Here is a 19,644-nt window from a genome sequence, read left to right on the forward strand (position 1 = left end):
GGTCACGGTGCCTAATGTATGTTAATGTGATGGAAGTGTCAGACACAATTAGTTTCAGTAGTAAAACATGGGTTTATAGCCCCGAATGCGATAAATTAAAATGTGCTGTAGATTGCTGTAGTCAGGGAAATTTCTGCACCATTAAGGTTTGATGGGGAAGCTGATGTCCTCTTTTGTATGAATGGGGAGCAGTGGGTAGGAGGTGGTGTGACATGCTTCACCTCCGTGATTGCTATTACTCCTTGTTTAAGAGATGATATATCAAATGGACGTAGAGCCTCAAAATTTCCCTTTCTCTGTCAGGCGGTAGAGGTTTGAGCTGCTCGCGTGTTCCTTTTGCTGAGATAATGCCAAGGCACATTTGAGGCATCAAAACATCTTTAATCTCAGTGCTGAGAAGGGTGCATGCTGTCAGAGACAGATCTGTTTCCATACAGCTTGCTACTAAAATTTCAAACTTCTGCCATGAAAAATTCAGCTATAAATAGCTGGGGATGATAGAAGCGGGTAGCCTAAGAGGGAGCCATGAAACTGACTGAATTGCCATGTTCTATGATCTGTCTGACGGAGTAAGATATGACAATTAATTGCTGTGGTATCTGTTTCCTGTCTGCAAGGAGGAGGGGGGGGGAAGGAGGGAAAAGAAAGAAACAGTAGCAGAAAAGGAAAAGAGAGATGGATCAATTTTAATTGAAACTTGTGGTAACCTTGCCACTGAAAGATTAAAAATCAATGCCCAGCTGCAGTAGTTATCATTAATAAGCCAAGCATCTGCCTGTACAAGGCAATTTACATTTATAGGGTATCCCGAACTGTTATAAGCTTAGACAGTACATGCAAAGTAAGTACTTCCAGTAGCTGGGAAGGAAAACAATTTTCCCTTTCACCTATGAAAAGTGACCCTTCTGGGAAAACTATTGCCCTCCTAAGTGGCAATTCAGTGTTTTTAATAGTCTTGCATTATTTATGTGGAGTTATCTCTCAGAGGTTGTGGTTTGAGGAGGGAAAGAGGCTTCCTCTTTTCCGAGGAGACCATCTGAGGAGATCAGTCTGCATGGAAGAGAAGCTGGCTGACTTTGGCTCTCTGACTTCCCTTGGCAAAGGAATCCTCTCTGACTGGCTGAAATGAAAACCTCGAATAAAGGCTGGGGGAGGACAAATGAACAAAGCTCTCAAGTGCTTCAGTGGTTCTTAGCTTAGAAATTAAGGAGTAACAGAAATGAAATGAGTGAAGCCGGAGCAGTGAATGCTGTAATGATCCCATTGGGAGCAAATAATCAAATGTATAAATATAAGCGTTTATAAGTGTTGATTAGGATGGAAGTGAAGAAGTGATGGAAATGAAGATAAGACTTGAGAGTGAATGTCAAATTGAACTAGACTGCATAATTCCATACTGCCACGAGCTGCAGTGCTGCAGCCAATGAGCAGCTGGGCTCGGTGCAAGAGCAGTGCTGTGCCCAGAGAACAGGACCTGGGACACACACACCTACCCTCTGTGTTCTGTCCAATCCAATGGATGCAACTGCTGCTGCAGGTGGAAAATCAGACCTGCAAGATGCAATCAGAGAACCGAAGCTCCTTTCCTCATACCTGTGTAAAGAGCTGCTGCCACCAGAGCAGGATCTGTGAGATGAACGAGTTCCTGCAGTTTGAAAAGGACATTGTTGTTTCCTTTTCATCCAAGGATGAAAATGTTATGATGTGTTTTAAGGTCTTTCATTTAAAACTGCGAATGAGCTAGTAATGAATGGATCACTGTCTAGACTACAAAGGGCTATGATGGGGTAGTCAGTCAGAGAAATCTGCTGCTGCCCAAAGGAGAGAGAAAATCTGGAATAACTGTTGTTTGTTTTTAAATCAGAATTTAAGAATGATAACAATCACCTTTTCTTTTGGGAAGGGAGGAATTATGGGCAGTCCTTCCTGCATACGTCAGTGAATTAGAATTTTCTTTCCTACCAATTCAGTGCATACTCTTATCAGCCTTATTTTCCAGGCAGAGAAGTCAAGGCTGTTCTCTGCAGTTCTGGTGATGGCTTTTGTTCTGCTCGCTCTCAAAGTCTGATTATAGACTAGAGTCATAGCATCAGAATGGTTTGGGTTGGAAGGGACCTTTAAAATCAAGTTCCAACTCCCTGCTATAGGCAGGGACACCTCCCTCTAGACCAGGTTCCTCACAGCCCCATCCAGCCTGGCCTTGAGTGCATCCAGGGTGGGTCTAGTATTGGTGGTTTGGGAGGGTGCCCAAAATAGCTGGGTGTGTCTGTGAGATCCATGAGATCAGAAATATTAGATATATGAAAATGGCCCCTGTCGTGCCTCTATGTTTTAAAGCATACCTTAATATCTATTTCTAAGATTATTTCTAAGTCTGTTTCTAAGAGGACTGTGACAAGTAAATGAGAAATAGAAGTTGACTGCCTCTAGTCTGAGAGGTTATCAAGAACATCTCAGGTCTAATGGAAACACTTTCTGCAATCTGTAAATCAAAACAAGCTGGTATCTGTTTGCTTAAAACCCTCGCTTGTTCTTGCATCTTCTTACAAAATGGATGCTTCAGCTCTTTGAATTAAATGTGAATGGCATGGGAAGCCTGCAATCTGGTGGTGCTATTCCTTACAGGAAAGTTTCCTAGTGAAAGTTCATTCTGACAGCGCAGAGTTTCTGCTCCCGTTGCAATCAAATCTTGGCTGGGTTGCATTCCAAACATCAAAAAATCTTTCTAGGAAATCTGCCCAGATTTCATGAAAGATGCTCTAGCGTCCATGTTCTTATCTTGAGTTTCATCTTTCTGTGATGCAAGTCGATTTCAAATAACCTTGTGATTCTGCAGTTTCTTTGGTGAGGCTTGTTGTTTTGCCCCATTTGTCCCCAAATCAGATATCATTTTTAGTTTTAGGTTTCTTTACACCTTACCAGTTGTTAAAATAGTACGACAGAAGGAGTTTTCATAACTTTCCCATTTTCCTCACCATTGCGTGTTGTACAATTATGTCCCTTCACTTTTGTAAGGAATAAGGATTGAAAAAAGGAGCTTAAAACTGCAGTGGAAAATTAAGCTGGATGTTTGGGTGAGGCACGGCAACGATTTTTAAGCCTTCTCCTCGTAGAGCTGTTTGGCACTCTGACTCTTGGCCAGCATACGTCCCCATTCAACAGAAGGAATCATTCAAGCAATCTGTGCTAAAACTTGTCAGAGTCTAAATTAAAATGCAGCTATTTTATCTTTTTCTTGGTCCTAGGCTTTTGCAAAGTTTATCCTGCTTATAAATCAGGGAAGAAGAAAGGAAGAAAAAAAAAAAAAGGCAATCATTCTGATGGTAATTGGGATTATTGATTCTTGAACTTATTTTACATGTACGAAATGAACATTTTGTATCATATTCTTCTCGAGAGAAAAAGAAGCTGGTGATGTCTTCCACAAAAGGAGAATCCCTCTAGCATAATTGTCTTATGACAACATAAGCGTACTTCTCTTTTTAATTAAGTTACATTTGTGATCATAATTTGGTATGTCTCTCCTAATCCACGGAATGATATAAGTCTTTTGTCCCATGGCTCTCAGCTACATCACGTTTTATTGTAATCACCTTCATTATAAGAAAATCTCTTAATTATGCTCAAAATGCTTTGAAGTTGAGAACAGTGCTTTAATGAGCTGCAACGTATAGATGGTATTTTCCCAAATGAAAAGAAAGAGTACAAGGTTTTGCATATAGTGCTGTATGATTCGAAGAGTTTGCTTGTACCAGGGAGTGGAAAAGTTGACTAGCATTCAGATCCCATAACTAAAACTCCCCACATTTCAGCTGACTAACCACATGGCCGTAGGGAATGCCCTTATGCTCTTTGTGCATTTTCCCTTCTGATAGAACAAGAATAATGTGACCATAAAGAGGCTCAGTGAAGCTAAAGTCACATTTTCCCAAAGTACTTGGGGATCCTTAAGGAAGAGTGGATATAAATGTAATTATTTATTATTTCAGCACCTTCATCTTTTGAAGCACACGCCAGATTCTGTCGGCTTGGATGCATAAATAGGTGGAGTGAATTTACAGACACGTTTTCCTAAACAATAACAATATGTCGTGAATCTGTAATGCCAAGAAGCACTGGGGCAAAGTGTAGGGTGGGAAATGTCATGATAAGGTATCATGGGAGTGTGACTGTCAAAAGCTGTCCCTGAGGAGAGATGTACAACATCTTCAAAGAGCTTCAGGAATGGATTTAGGAAGCTGATATGCTTTGTTCACCTGGTAGATTGTGATTTTGTGTTTGTGTGTGTGTGTGTTTGTTTGTTTGTTTTTCCCCAGTATTTTTATATACAAGGGCTGGTGTTTTGAGTACACTTTGGGTTATATTTTCTTTTTCAGCTCTAGAAGTAATTGTATAAAAACAAGCATTGTTGGTTGGGAGCCAGGGATGGGGGAAGGTGATGAGAGAGTGCTTAGAAACGCTGTCAAGAAATACTAGGGAGGTGTTACAAAGGCGACCATTACAGAGGTCGTCAGATAAGCTTAGCAAGTAGGGCTCCCTGTAGTTTGGAGGACTGCAACTTTTTAAAAGCACCCCGGCCTCACAGTGAGGCTGTAATAGCCAATACTGACAGATGGCATTCAAGACACAGGCAAAGAACCAACGTGGTTTTGATCCTTTACTCCCATTACAGGCTCTTTCAGTGCATGCCTAGTGGGTTAATTACTTGAGCTCTCACAGAAGGAATGCTGGCTTCTGGTACAGCATCTTGTAGCAAGATGCGGTAAGAAATCGCACATGATTTTGTAGCCTGTGAATGTGTGTCGCCCTGGAAACTGCTTGCACCTGCAAGCGTGAGTCATAAGAGCTGAGAAATTGCAGGGGGAGTTTTGTAGCTGTTTGTGAGCGCTGGGTATTGTTCGTCAACAAAGCCATGTAGAATAGAAGAGCTGTATTTTGACGTGCCGTTTGCTCCGGTGTGACCGGAGCACCTACGTGCTCACCCCTGTCCCACTGCACTGCGCTTGTGTGCCAGCTGAGAGCCTACCTCCTTCATTTAACTCCAGCTGTTTTACGTGGTGATTATTATACCTATACTTGATATATAAGAAAACAAGACGTACCTTGTCAGTAACTACAGCATTTCATTTTTAGCGTTGTCAGATGCTTGCTTAAAATACACAAAGACAGACCTTTTCTGTAGTTTAAGAAATGCACTTGTCAGAAGCAAAGCCTATCTTCAAATTCAGAAACAGCTTGTACAGGAAGCGTGCTGATAAGCTGGCTTTTTGTTCCGCAGATATCGTTCTAATAAGAATGGTATTTGTCCTCTTACAAAACCCATTGGATTTGAGGAGCAGGGGCTTATTATAATTTGGATAGCTTCAGTGGCTTTAGAGGGGAAGTGACAATTAGCACCAGCTGAGGATCTGTTCTTAAAGGTTTTACCAATGAGCTATTGCTGTTTTGTAGCACCTTTCATCCTCATGTCTCACAGTGATTTGCAAACATTAATTAAGTCTCACAGCACCCCTGTGATGTATATGTGTTGTTAGTCTTAGAGACGTGTGAAATATTCATGACAAAATTGCAGGCATTCGGAGTTTATTCCTTTCACAGGCTCAAGGATATTACAGAAATGCAAAGTTATTTAAGATGATCTGTGCCAGAGGATGTTTTTCTTTCTTTTCGTGTATATGAAAATATATATTTCACAATGAAAATGTCTATGATGCATGTATAGCCTTCTTGTGATGAATTCAGTTGCCATAGGAGTGCTTGGAATTCTTCCATGTAGTAGTTGCATTTTAGTTCTGTGTTTCTCCTAATCACCTAGACCTAAACACGTGTCCATTAACTAAAAATCCAAAGGACAACAGCAGAGCAACTCTGTGTGTCCGCTCAAGAAAACTGCAAGTTTAGGTAGACTTTATTTGGGCAAAGATAGATTAGGAAACTGTAATGGGAAAATAAAGCAGTAGAGCAGGGTGTAGAGGTGCCAGTCCGCTACTGCTGGCAGACTACAACAGCCTCCTGGAAGTTAGTTGCAGATTTCTTTGATCAGAACATCATATGCTAGCAGAAGGCGTATTTAGACAAGGAATGGTCCTAAGCTGCAGTGCTAGTTTGAGAGATGAGCTCAGACTTATCCACTGGGTATTTTGGGATGCTGACTCGGACTGTGATGATGAATTAGTGTCATTTTCCTGTCTTGGAACTGTCCAGTGATTTTGGTGAGAATGTATGGAGATTGACAAGACAGTTTCTATTACAGACCTTGTGAGGTGCTGCAGAAACATTCTGCTGAGTCACCTGGGTTACCAGCCTGAGTGCAAATTTTGGTTGCACAAAGGAATAAAAAAATGAAGAGCTGGAAAGAAGGGCCCAGCATGCTGCAGTGGCAGCTCGAATATAGCTTTGTGCAGGAGAAAAGGAGGAGGAACAAAATGGGGCCAGTCTCATTGAACTTTAGGTGGAAACGTAGGATTTAAGCTTTAAAGCACTGCAACCTTTCAGCTCCCTGGCACGTTTAAGAGTCTGTGCCCTAAGCAAGTATTAGCCAGAAAGGAGCAAATAAAGCATGTTTTGTAGCTGCTGATTTTAGACAGCAAAGAGATGAAGCACTTGAATTTCTAGTCAGGTCCACAAGATAGACATAATATTGTGTCGCACCATAATCATTAATTTGAAAAAAAAAAGAGTGCTGTGTTTGGATCTAATCTAGTTAGTATCAGCTCCCTTTTTAGTTACCACTGTATTTTAAGAAGGCAATTTTTCAGCTCTCTGGTAATGTAATTTATCACCTGCACTCAAGGCACTGACAAGATACTAGCCCTTGTGTTGTGCATAGCAATTGCTGCTTCCCCTCTTTGGATTTACGCTCTCTGTTCTTGCTGTAGCTGAAGTACTTCTGCTCCCAGCTCTGCTTTTCTGGCAAGGATATCAGAATGAAACCCAAGTGTTAATTTCTCATCACATGAGATGCATACAGACTATGACTCTTCCTTGTAAGAAATGAGGCACGTAGAAGCCTGGTACAGAGGCAGTAGAAACCATGTTATAGTCTTAAAATAAAAGGTGTGAATTTCATGTATTCTGTGGCTTGAGGAATAACATGCAATAGGGCAATTCATGAGGAACCGGGTAAAATATTTGGCAATCTGATTCAAAGCTACTGACCTACAAGTGACTGATGTGTGTGTAGTTAAGTCCAGGGTTATGGAGATTTCTGTTTCTGTGGAATGATTACGTATACTCAGTATTTGAGCAGTTCCTTTAGAAGACACATAATTCCAGGCCTCTTCATCTCTTTCATGATGTAAAGGGTGTTAAAGGTATGGAACTGATGTCATCTGGGCACATTTAGGGTCCTACGCTCAACTTCTCAACCTGAGAATCTCAGTGTAAGGTGTTACACAAAATTCATTATTTACCAAGTACAGCTTTCAGTTGAGCTTAACTCTCAGAGATCTAAAAACTGGAACCGGACCCACTTACAACAGTTTCCTGAAAGCCATCAGCAGGAGTTTGGTGTAGGTTATCAACTATCCTTTAGGCCCTGGGAATTGCATTGTTGTAATCTCAGGGCATCTTAGTCTCATTGCCAGGCGTGTTCTGCGTTGCAAAAGTTAGACTGGAAAGCAATGCTTATGCAAGATATTGCATACAAGAGGTGATATAAAGTTCTTCACATGAATATTAATTATAAAAACCTTGAGAAATACATGTAGATTTTTACAATCCGTTCTTTTAGAAGTGATACCACAGTTCATCTGGATCCTGTGGGTGATGGATAATTAAAATTCTCTTGGATTTTTACCATCTCAGATGCTCACATACACAAAGAGAATTTACAACATCTTTGTTGATTACCGAAAGCAAAATTCTTCCATGTTAGTACAACAGAAATCCAGAAATAATTGCAGTCTCATCATGAATATGAACATCCAGCTGGGGTTTAAAATCTTGTTGATGGAGCACCCAGGGTAATGCACTGGAGCTAAATTCTCATTAGCAAATCAAACCTTCACGTTGTGGGATGTACAAAATGTCTGTATTAGTTGGAAATGAAAGAAGCAAGAAAAGAAGCAAGTAAGCAAAGTTTCAGAGGCCTGGAATATTATAAATGTATGTGTTCAGGAAGGTGTTTTTGATGAAGTCCCTAATGCCCTAGTTGTACCAAATCATCTTCCTGCAGCTTGGTCAGTCAAGGTTGTAGTTATTCTATTTTTCATCTCTTCCCTTTGAGCTGGAAGGCATGGCCGCAGATGTTTGTACCTGCAGGTTTGTACCATAGGACCTTTCAGACTTCTGATATTTATCAGCTCTGTACTGCAACAGGCTCAAAATCGTGCACAGATTGTGCATAACAAAATTCTGTCGAAACAAGCGTTCGGTTTGAATTTCTTTTGGCAGGTGAGTCTGCAGAGCTTGGGCCGCAAATATCTTCCTAATTAAAGTCCTGTAAAAATGAGTATACTTGCATGAAGCAAGTGTACATGCATATGCCAGCCCACGCTGTATATTCACACTGTGTGTGAGTGGGGAGGATTTTGAAGACCAACTTTTTAGACAGGTGATGTGAATGCACTGATATCTAGCACTGTCAGCGAGGACCACTGGCTTCGGTGAATTTACCCAATTCGAGGTAATTGCTCTTTTGGCCAACTCACTTTTGATACAGCCCAGGGTACAGTTGGCTTTCTGGGCTGGAAGTGCACACGTTTTGCTGATATTTTCTTGTTTCTTGCTCTCTTCCCACAGATAATGCAGATTAGCTACTTTGTTTGTGCAGAAAAATGTATAAAGTCACAGAAGTTCAAAGTTTTTACGTGAAAATTTAGTGCTGTTCATTATAACCCTAAATATAAATTAAGGTCTAAATTAATTTCTGAACAAGGTGGCCAAGACACGTCAGCATGAAATGAATGTTTAAACATTTCTGTGACCTTAATTTTCATCTGATTTGACTTTAGTAAGATTAATTTTCTGTATTTAAACAACAATCGCTTTCTAATGACATTGACAAGTCTTACAACTTCATCCCTTGATACCTTTGAATCTTGCTGAGACTTTATATGTTAACCACCTCCTCCTTCTGCACGCTTGTTGGATTTGATCTCTTAAGATCTTCTATTCATCACCTTCTGGCCCTAGATCAAGTATCAGTTTAAATTAATGACATTTAAAATATTAAAGTCGTATGCTAAGGGAAGAAGTGACACTGCTGTGCAGGTTCTGATATTCATTTAGCTGTGTTATCAGAGAGAATTACCATGAATGAAAAGGATCTCCAAGCATTTAATAACGGTGGATGCTCTAGTTTTGATTTGTATCTGTGTGTGGCAGACAGTGACTTTCAGGAAAAAGTGGGGGGGGGGGGGGAAATAACATAATGTGAGTTCCTCTCTCTGTGTAACTCATCTTCTAGTTGCAACTCTCCAGAGTGGAAAGCTTTCCCTCAAAATCTCTTCGGGTGTAGACACAGTGTTGTCTGTAAATATGGTGCTAAATATCAACCCTTTCAATCACCAAAGTCCTCTGTCGTGATACGCTGTCATAAGCTAAAAGGATTTTGTTATCAAGTTGTCTTAATATACATTGAGTTGAGTGAAGTTGTTAGGAAATAAATCCAACATAAGTAAAGCTTGTACCAATGTTAATTTAGGACTGTGGAGTAGTGTTTGGATTCTTATTTGTCTAGAATGGACAGCTCCTTCCTACAAGAAGGAAGGTGAGTAGTTCAGATGTTGGACTTGTTTTGGTCAGTTAATAATAAGGTTTTGATCCGTATATCAGGTTATCCCTTCCTGTAATTGTTTTTCTCAGGTAAAGTCAAACCAAGAAGCTCATGGGTAAACAGAGATTGTAAGTACAGGTTGCAGAAGTAGTGCTGGTTTGATAACCATCATTATTTTCGTACAGTTTTGTAAAATTACCTTTGAAGTTATCATTGATGCTTTATGGTGGTAGTGAAAACTGTTGGTATATATTTGTTAAAATACTATGCAACTAATGTATTGTACTTCATTCTGATATCTCAGAAAAAAAAAAAAAAACCTAGGAAATACTATCATTTCACAGAAGAAGGAACTTAAATTGGATGTTAACTTGGTTATATGCAAAAGAATGGTGCTGGGTTGTAGCACTACATCTAGCATGGTCTTTGGTGGATTACATCCAAGGGAAATAAGTTGATCAGTTTGGATTGGAAACCTGCATCTCTGAGCAAGATCTAAATTGTGGAGAAAGCGGCACAAAATGAGTTAAATGGAGTTGATCTGGATTTCATCAGATTGAATATGGTACAAATCTGGCTCAGAAATATGTCCCAGACCTGCTCGCTTCCTATACATTGTGCTGCTGCTCTCTATCCCTCTCTTTCTGACAAATGTATTCTGCAGTAAACTTCTTCCTTCCTAGATGTCTCTTAGAGCTGTCCTTTATGAGGTGCACAGGCATTCTCCCTGCCTTGTAATCTGTGTCCCATTCACGGCACATAAAATGATGATATTTTGTTCTTTGTGTAAACGTATTATAGGGAAGCAAAGCAAATAAAATGTAATGAGAGGATGAGCTTTGATGGTACGGTAGAAGGGAATGCAGTGTTTCAGTAAAAAAAAAAAAAAGTGACAGCCAATAACAGTGCCCTGTTTTATCTTTTTGAACACATTTTACATTTCATTCTAGTGCTCTGTATTAATTCACATAATGTGCCTCTTGATAACAGGTTTATTTAAAACTCATTAAAAGTTATAGGAAAAAAAAAAAACAACCCACAGATTTGCATAGAAAATATGTCTTTGGAACTTTCTGAATTTCTCCCCTTCCTCCTTCCAACCCTTAGTAAGGGCTGATAGAGCAGCCCTTATTCAAACTTCTGTTGGCATTGCCTGTATTTCTGAACAACCTTCCTGTAAAGGAAGCAGGCACAGCGTTCAGGCTGCCAGGCCCGTGGAGGCTGTGAGCCAAAGGCAGAGCCCTATCAGCCATTAATAGAAGATTGGGAACCACTCGGAAGCACTGCAGTGCAGGAGAGCGGCTGTGCTCCAGTGATCCTTATTTCTGAGTGTGTGAAGTGGGCATTTCACTGCAAGCTGAGAGCACTGGTGGGAGCAGGTAGCCGTGCAGCACAGCATCGCTCTGCTCCTCCGGTCTGCCAGCATCACTCTGCGTTTGGGGGTCCCTTCCTTTTTTCTCCTGCTCTAGTTCTTGGCTGTGTTCCTAATTCTGCCCACATGGAGGCACATGAGTAGCAGTTCTCAGGAATTCGGGCGTGTGGAAATACGCCTGTTTGAAACTGGGGAGAAACAGCATGTACAAACCATCAGGTCCATTAGTAATGATTAAATATCTAACAGCCTTTTCCTTACAGCTGCCCTACAGCAAACCTTCCATTATTCATTCTGTCGCTTACACTCTAGTATACGTTTTCATGCCACAAGTGTGAAGCTTGCATAGGTGACAGATGTCAGATGTCACTCTCATGTCAGACTCCGAATGTGCTGTAACCTCTCTAGCCCACTTCCCTTATCCTATTTCTCACTCCTACTTAAGGCTTTTCTGTGGCAAAATATGAAGCACTGGTTGCCACAGGAACCGCTGCAGCTACGGGCGAGCAGCCCGACAGCTGGTTCTGTGTAACATGAGGGCACAGCCACAGCTCTGGGAGGTCAGAGCACTGCTATCCCCACTGCCGAGGTGCTGGCACCCCATTAGCTTTCAAAGCACACCGGTCTCGTAATACTGGGAGGACTCTTGGAGTGTGCTGTCTGGAGGTCAAAGCGTTACATGATTTCAGCTGGCTCGAGGAAGAAATATGCTTTGCTTTCGAGATGACTGGCTGGAAAGTCACAGGCTCTCTACTGACAGCAGAGATGTTTTGAGTGCATAGACTAATCGGTGAGGTGCTCTGGGATGTTTCTGTAGGTCAGCTGGAAAGAGTCAGCCTTGTTAAAGAGCACAGACGAGTACGTTTCCCATACTTTGAATCCAGTTATTGGCATCGGTATTTCACTGCATTACAAAGCAAGCTAGTCTTGGGCTGTTGACATTTAACCAGATAAACATCTTCCCTGGGCTAAAGGAGAGGTCACTGTGAGGCAGCCACGTGTTGGGAACTTTTCCATTTCTTCCTGGGGAAACAGTTTTCTTTTTCCTTTCTGCACCATTTCTATAAACTTGGAGGTGATCATAGCTCCATTGATGCTCTTGCCTGTGCTGAGGGACCTGAAGCACCAGGGGAGCAGGGAGGATGGGGTGGCAGGAGGGAGGCAGAATTCTTTTTCCATTACTGACTCATGCAAGTGTTTAAGGCAACTTTTTAAACACACAGTTGCTCTACCTGGTATGTTATCAGCCCTAAGAAACAGGGGTACTGAACCAAAGTTAATAAAAGGTCAAGGCCAGCGGTATCTTATTGAACCGTAGCACTATCAGTGGGATGGTGATTAAGAGCAGGCAGTGAATATCTACAGAAAGAACTCAGTTAATTGAATAATTTAAAATATATTCTTGGATGGAAGAAGTTAACTGAAGTATTGAGGGGATCTCAGCCCATCAATTGTTCCTATGTTGTTGTTTTGGTATATTTCCATACAGTTTGTGTCTCTATAATGTGTTGGCATGTAACAACGGCGATTTATCTCGGTTGTGCCAGCCGCTTGCCAATTTTACTGCATGAAGCTCTTTTAATTATCTGCTCAGTAGAATAAAAGACAAATTAAGAATCATAAGGGAATAGCAGATACTTTAGAAATTAGATTGCTTTCACTTCTGCGATTTCTGACCTACTGTCTGTCTTGTGAGGTGAAGCAATTGGGTACATGCTAATGTAAAAGCGAGGGAATGGAAAAGGCTGATATACACATCTATTAAATTACTAAAGATTCCGAATTGCTTTCTCAAATTTTCTCATGTGAATAGCATGTTTCAACTCTTGAAGTCAATACTGTGCAGTAAGTCTTATATAAACACCGGCATTTTGAAAGTAATATATTAAACAAAGAAGAGGTGCGTCGTCTTCTTAATACAACTTAAGATCTCTCTTTTGGCTTCTGCTCACTACTAAATTTCTCCTGTTATTCATTTAGCTTTCAGTTCCAAAGAACGCCATTACAAAATAAATGGCACAAAGCACTGCTGCCATTCGTATGTTGTAGTGTGCTTTAGATTATTCCTTTCTTCAGGTTGTATGGCACGTGAGGAAACAAGGGTGGCACGTAAAGAGACTGGCTAGGCAAAGAGCCCTTTGAACTAAAAGGAAGGAATAAAGAGAGGGAGTATGTTAACGACTGCACCAGGTGTATGAGAAAAGGAGCTTAAAGGAGAGGGGCTGCTGAGGTTTGCTAAGGCCAAGGAGCCAGGCTGTGAGAGCCAGTGACAGTACAGGAGATGAGCTGGAGTGGGTGAAAGTGATGCTGACACAGAGGAACAGCGAAGGGCTTCAGAGATTCTTTGTCCTAGGGCATGGATGAAACTGATTTCTTTCTTCCAAAGAAATATGGTGATTGGGACTGGGATAGGGATCCCCAAAGAATCACCATCTGTTCTTAGAGAAAAAAGATGCTGAGCCATGACTATAAATTCTCCAGAAAATAATATTCCTACCAAAAAATTAGAGCAAGATTCAGCACACGTATCAAAATGACAAATAATACCCATAAAATATCCGGTAAATAAACCCAAATTGTCAGTCCTAAAATTGGAATTGCTAGCAGTTCTTCAAAGGAAGCTTGAACATATGCCTCAAGCAGCCCTACAAAGCTGTAAGTGCAGGGTAGAGGTGATGCATTTTTAATGAGAATTAAAATATTCATAGAGAGCAGCTGAGGTGGCCACAGACAGGAATCTACTTTCAGCTGGCTGGTGAGGCATGCTGGAAGCCCAGGGCATTGCATGGTGTCAGCGTACGCACGCGCTGATGAAATTCATGCACGTGGCTGAAACCAGGCTGCTAATGTTCTGATGGACTCTTTTGCCTGACATCGGATTCCTTCAGCCATTTTCTGTGTTGATTTGGTTTATAGCTTCTTGACGTCAAGCCTAGCAGCATGCATTTGATGTGCTTTGAGGAGATGCGCCAGCAAATTTGCAAGCTGCGTTTTTGTCAAACTTCTTTAATTCAGTACTTTCGTGTACTTTCATTTGGATGGTGGGGTATGACCAGAATTATTTTATTTCACTTTGACTTTAAGCAATAAATATATTTCGTTTCTAGAAGCAGTGAAACAGGATTTTTGCCTTTCGTGTGCGCTGCTCACCGCAGAAGCTCTCACTGCTTTGAAAGTGACTTTGTTTATGGGCTTGAAAATACACGTATGAACGTACATGAGGTCAATTGCTCTTTTTTTTCTATTGATATAAACCCTGCTGACTCACATTCATATTCTTGGTAAGCATGTTTGTTTTTTTCTTATATTGAGAGGCATTCCCAAATGATACATAGGGATGCTACTGATATTTATGAATGCAAAGAACAATACTGATGATATTGTCCTGTACGATAGGGATGTGTTTCTAAATGAAACCACGCTAGGAAAGTTTGAATTTCTCTTTTGTGATGATTTGAATTAGTCAGGGTAATCTTTATGTTGTCTTATTGTCTCCAGAACAAATGATATTTAGCCAAAGTAAGATCAGAAAATTACAGGGAGGGTTTTGTAATTTAATACGCAGTGCATGAATAATTAAACCTCGAATTCCTGCTACATTTATTTGTTAGAAATGACTGTTAAATGAATTTTTACAAATTTATTTTTGCTTTAATTATTATGAATTAACTCGGGGATGTAGTTGGGAAAAACATGGTCAACGTGTACTTGTCTGTCCTTCTAAATTAAAGATGAAAGGTATGTTTAAGTAAGCAAGCATTAAGAGAAGGAGAAAGTGCTTCAGAAAAGTTCTGTGCAGAAACATGCAGATGTGGCCAAACAGCAGCTGGTTTGAATGGTTCTCCTGTTTAGAATAACTGGTTTTCTGGCACCAGTTTTGCATTAATGGTAACTATGTAAATTCACCATTTAAAGAAGCCCTAAAATGGTTTCTTGGTGTTAAAATTGTACAATAGAAAGGTGGGCTGTCTGTGTGATCGACTGAGAAATTGGTGCATTGCCTTCTGTCAAATGAATTATCCCCTACTTTAAGATCAGATATTTTTCAAAAGAGCTGTACTGGAAGGAAAAAAAGTCACAGATATTTAGCTCAGCTTTCAAAGCGTGCAGCAATGATTCAGGAAAGCCTCTGCAACAGTAACTCTAGAGACTTTGCTGCAAAACCTTATTTAAAACAAGAACCAACCTTTCAAGTTTTTGCTCTGCCTTTGTTCTTTGTAGATAAAGCTGAAGGAAAGGCTTAGAGTTGAGAATATGTGTTTGTGATCTCTGCTTTATTATTGCCTTTCTGCTGACTGCAAACCCGTTGCAGAGATGGATCCAACAACTGGCTTTGTTGAAGTCCCAGTCTCCAGACTTCTATTAGTTATTGTTACCCTGGCTTGGATTTGTGTGGATGACTCAGGTGGAAATTTTTCCAGTCTCTCTCTACTCTGAAAGAAAACCTTAAAAACATCGAGTTGTTCCAGCTCAAAAGCATAGCGGTGATGTTCTAATTGGAGTCAGACAAAAGAAAGTTATGGAAATGATGAAAAGCTGCAGAAGAGAAATATTAAGCCTCTGATGTTGAATATGGTACAATGGATTACATATACATGTCTTTTAAAGTCTGCTTCTGGTGCATCTCTGGTACCTATTCACTGACTTGGACTCATCTTTGAAGCTACGCTGCAAAGTAAGAAGCATCTGGTAGCATCAGTCTCATTAAAAGAGTAGAGGGGTTTTTTTTTGAGAATGCCTTCATTTTTCATAATTCCTGCATTGCAGTGTGGTAACTTTTCTGTGACTGAGTTGTTAGTGAGAGGGAAGGGCACACGTAGCACACGGGCCAGTCTGTGGGGCAGCTGCAACGTTCCCAGGCTGTTTCTGTTGGAATTTGTATATTGTTCAGTTGGTGTAAACTGACAGCAAGTACTATTTCTAGAGGAAATCAAAGTCAAATTACATAATACACAGATGTATAGCAACCTTTAAAAAGAATGTGTTAATTTCTTTCAAAACAAGAGAGTCGTACACGTGTACGTCTTGTAGGTGGAATTTGTTTGCAAGGGGGAGATGGAGAGCAAATCTTGAATGACATGGAGGTCTCTAAGAAAGGGATGGAGATGGGGACAGGAGTAGTTGGCACAAAAGTGTATTGTTTCACTCTAGTGTGAGAGACCCTCTGTTGAGCTGTGTCTCTGCATGTGTGTAAGGTTTTTGAGTGTGTGGGTGTATTTATATGTACTCTATAGAAAGAGTACTAGCTTATATCAGTCTATCAATATATAGATGTGTATTTCAATATACGAGTTTGCATAAAAAATAAAAGTTGATATTAGAGGTGGGAAACTCCTTATTAGCATCAAAATATGAGCTAATTGTTAAACATTTCTCCAAGATACTTCTCTGGGCATCAATTTTTTTCTTAGCTGGTAATTTGTGTATGAATATTGGCATTTTTATGTTATCAGTCCACTGACAAGGAAGAAAAAGGAAGATCTTAAGGTATACTTTTATATCCCTGGGACTTACAAATAATTCTTACTGAAAAAGATTCAGGGGTGTCTGAAGGGATTTGATTCCACCTAGGGAAGGGAGACCATCCATTCTTCCCTCAATCTGATGGATTAATTTTCATAATGAGCCTTTGGGAGCTCCTCTGCATCTCCCTCCAGCATATCAATTATGTGAAGGAACCGATCTTGCTAAATGTACTGGCAGCAGTCCTTTTTCACGTGATCTGTCACACTGAAGTTCACACGTAAAGCTGTATCTTGCAAGATTAAGCCTTCTGCCAGTGTTGTATGAGTCAAGGGGGAAAATAAAAAAAAGTACTGAAAAGAAAAAGGAAAGGAAGTTTTTATTTGCTACTTCGCTAGTTCCATCTGCAGTGGAGTAGAGGCCATCTATCTGATTTTCAAAGAATTAGGAGGCAAAGTTTTGCCTAACACTTGTCTTAGAAGTCCCATTTATGAGTAATTCCCCTTTCCTAACCAGGCAGTCTGGTATGTACAGGCTCTTCGTGTCTGTCCACCCACACTTTGTCCTTTCTCTCTTCCTCAGAAATACACCACTCTGGGGCTCCGCAACGCAAAACGGATGAACAAATAATATGCTACGTGTGGGAAAATATACTGCTGAGTACATGGGTTGGTTGCTGCTTCTTTCCAAATGCCGGAGCTTTATTTAGAGCTCTTAAAACCAGAGATTTTCAGTATTTTTTCTTGAAATATTTATCAGCTCTATTTGTTAAATACTAAGTACTCTCATTCAAGATAAAGTATTGGCATGGTAAAAGAGTTTTATTCTGTTGAGGGAGAAAAATGGAAAACCTGTTACCAGTACGCTATTAAAAATAAAACACAGACTTCGCTGTTGCTGGAAGCGTTCAGCTTGTAGTCTTAATGTGTAGAACACATTTGCGCAGGTGTTAATTATACATCTTGTTTTCTTGGCAGTTACCAGAGATTGGAAGGTCATATAGTCTTAGATCCTGAACATCAGCTGAGATGCATCTCTGCCCAAGGCACGTACCTCTTGTCTTTGGGCAATGACCTAATGAGTCAAACAGGAAAAATGTGGCACTTATTGCTAATAATGGTTGCTTCAGCATGGCTATACTTGGGTGTACAAAGTTACCCTTTGCTATCATTAGTGACATTAAAAATACATTTGCTACTCAGTGATCTTGAGTCAGTCAGTTTCCCGATGCTGTAGGTACAGCAAACTATGGCCATTTTTTTAGCTTAGTGGATTAACTCGAGCTTCTAGCATTACAAGTGGAAGCTCGGTGTGTTGAGGTTACTGAGGGAGGCATGTTTCATTGCAGTGACAAAAATGGAAATCTGATGTTTCCAAGAATAGGTGAGGAAGAGAGGGAAGTCGGGGAGGAACAGGTAACTTCAATCAAAATGGAAAATAGGCCTGGTCGACAGGAGATGTCAGAGACAGATATGAGATCATTTATATTCTGGGAGATATTCATCATTCTGCATATTACATTATTGAAAACATAGTCCCAAATGACCTCAGAGAGTTCCTGACCTCCCGTCTCCTTCCTCTCCCTACATATTATCCCTTCTCAAGTGATTCTACTTACTCAGCTCTTTTCTTCCACGTCTTTCTTGCAAAGTATTCCAATAGTCCCCAACTTCAGTACCTTTATAGAGAAAAAAGCTGTTGTGTGAATACTCCCCAGCATCTGGGCCAGTTGTCAAAATTCGCCAACAGATGGATGTTATTTATCAAGGCTTTATTTCTTGTTTTTAGAATACTTCTTGAAATATAAAGGAGGTCAAATGAAATTCCCCAGGGGAGGTCAAAATGCTGCTTTCAGTTTACCTGGGTAGTCCCTGAAGAGATTACAACTGTTTTTCACATGATGCTCAGAGTGGAATACCTGTTCCTGAAGCTGAAGAAATCTCCAAAGCTGAGAAATAAGTAGTTTTCCTAATTAGTGTTACCTTCTACAGTCTATTTTAAGCTGTTTTCCTTCAGCCTTAACCATTTGATAGTTTCCCAAAATGTAATTTAATCATATCTGATTGCTTGCTGGAATCTGTAATTAGCTTAGGTGCAAGTGAATTAACAGTATTTACCAGGTGCTGCATAATTTAGCAGGAGCTCCTTGTGACACACGTGTGGGAAATATGTTTGCTCTTGGACTTTAATGGCTGCAATACTTGAAGTTTATGATCAGCTAAGTTTTATTACTGTATTTCTGTTCTGGGATGACTCACAGGTGAAATACCATGAGAGTATATTCTCCTTGTGACCAAGCTGTCCCTTGCCATTATGCCACGTGTTAATTGTTATTACAAAAGATACAAAGCTACCTGGACTGCTTAGGAAGTTGTCTTGGAGCTACAATTGGTTGCTAGGGTGAAGTTCAAGTCTGAAGTAATTCTAGACATTGCACAAAGAGCTTAAATGAGCACATGGAAAAATTAATTAGTTCTCATCTCTGAAGATGTCTGAAACCCTTTTTCTTCCAAAATGTAAAAGTAGTTTAGAAGTATTATTCTGCATGTCTCACATTGCATTATTTACATGGAAACCAGTAAGTAAAACACTCCCTTTCACTTCTCTGAATATATTTACAGCCTTTTTTTTTTTTTTTTTACTTTTCATAAAGCCCGTTAATCATTTCTCTGAAAAGACTTCAAATTTCCCAAGGAACATTACATTCCAAGAAAGCTGTTACAGACACCAGAAAGTAAAACGTATGAGGGAAAAGACCAGAAAATCAGGAAGACTTGGTGGCTGATTATTGAGTTGACTCTGACTTGCAGGTGTTTAGATAAGATGATATTTGAGACTGTAAAAGCAATATTTTCAGCAAAAGCCTTGCTAAATCTAATCCTTCCTGAAGCTCGGTGTACTCCCAGTGCAGCTGGCATTTTAGAAGATGACAAAAGGTTCGTTTATGGCCAGATACAGAGTGAACAAAAGTTACTAAAAGCTTTTTTGAAACTGTGAACTACTAACATCTGCCAACTCCTCTCCCAGAAATGGACTACCACGTGATTTGCACACGAGTGTGTTTGGAGACCCAGAATGGCTCGGCTAGAAA

At 40.3% G+C, this 19,644-nt stretch overlaps 1 protein-coding gene across 2 annotated transcripts in view; it reads left to right on the forward strand.

The window, feature by feature from the left end:
• LOC116234733 (uncharacterized) overlaps positions 1-19,644 on the forward strand; it is a 180,417-nt gene that overhangs the window by 134,608 nt on the left and 26,165 nt on the right. The window lies entirely within an intron of this gene.

The sequence above is a fragment of the Phasianus colchicus genome, chromosome 8, assembly GCF_987193195.1.
Source record: "Phasianus colchicus chromosome 8, bPhaCol1.hap1.1, whole genome shotgun sequence".
Classification (NCBI taxonomy): domain Eukaryota; kingdom Metazoa; phylum Chordata; class Aves; order Galliformes; family Phasianidae; genus Phasianus; species Phasianus colchicus.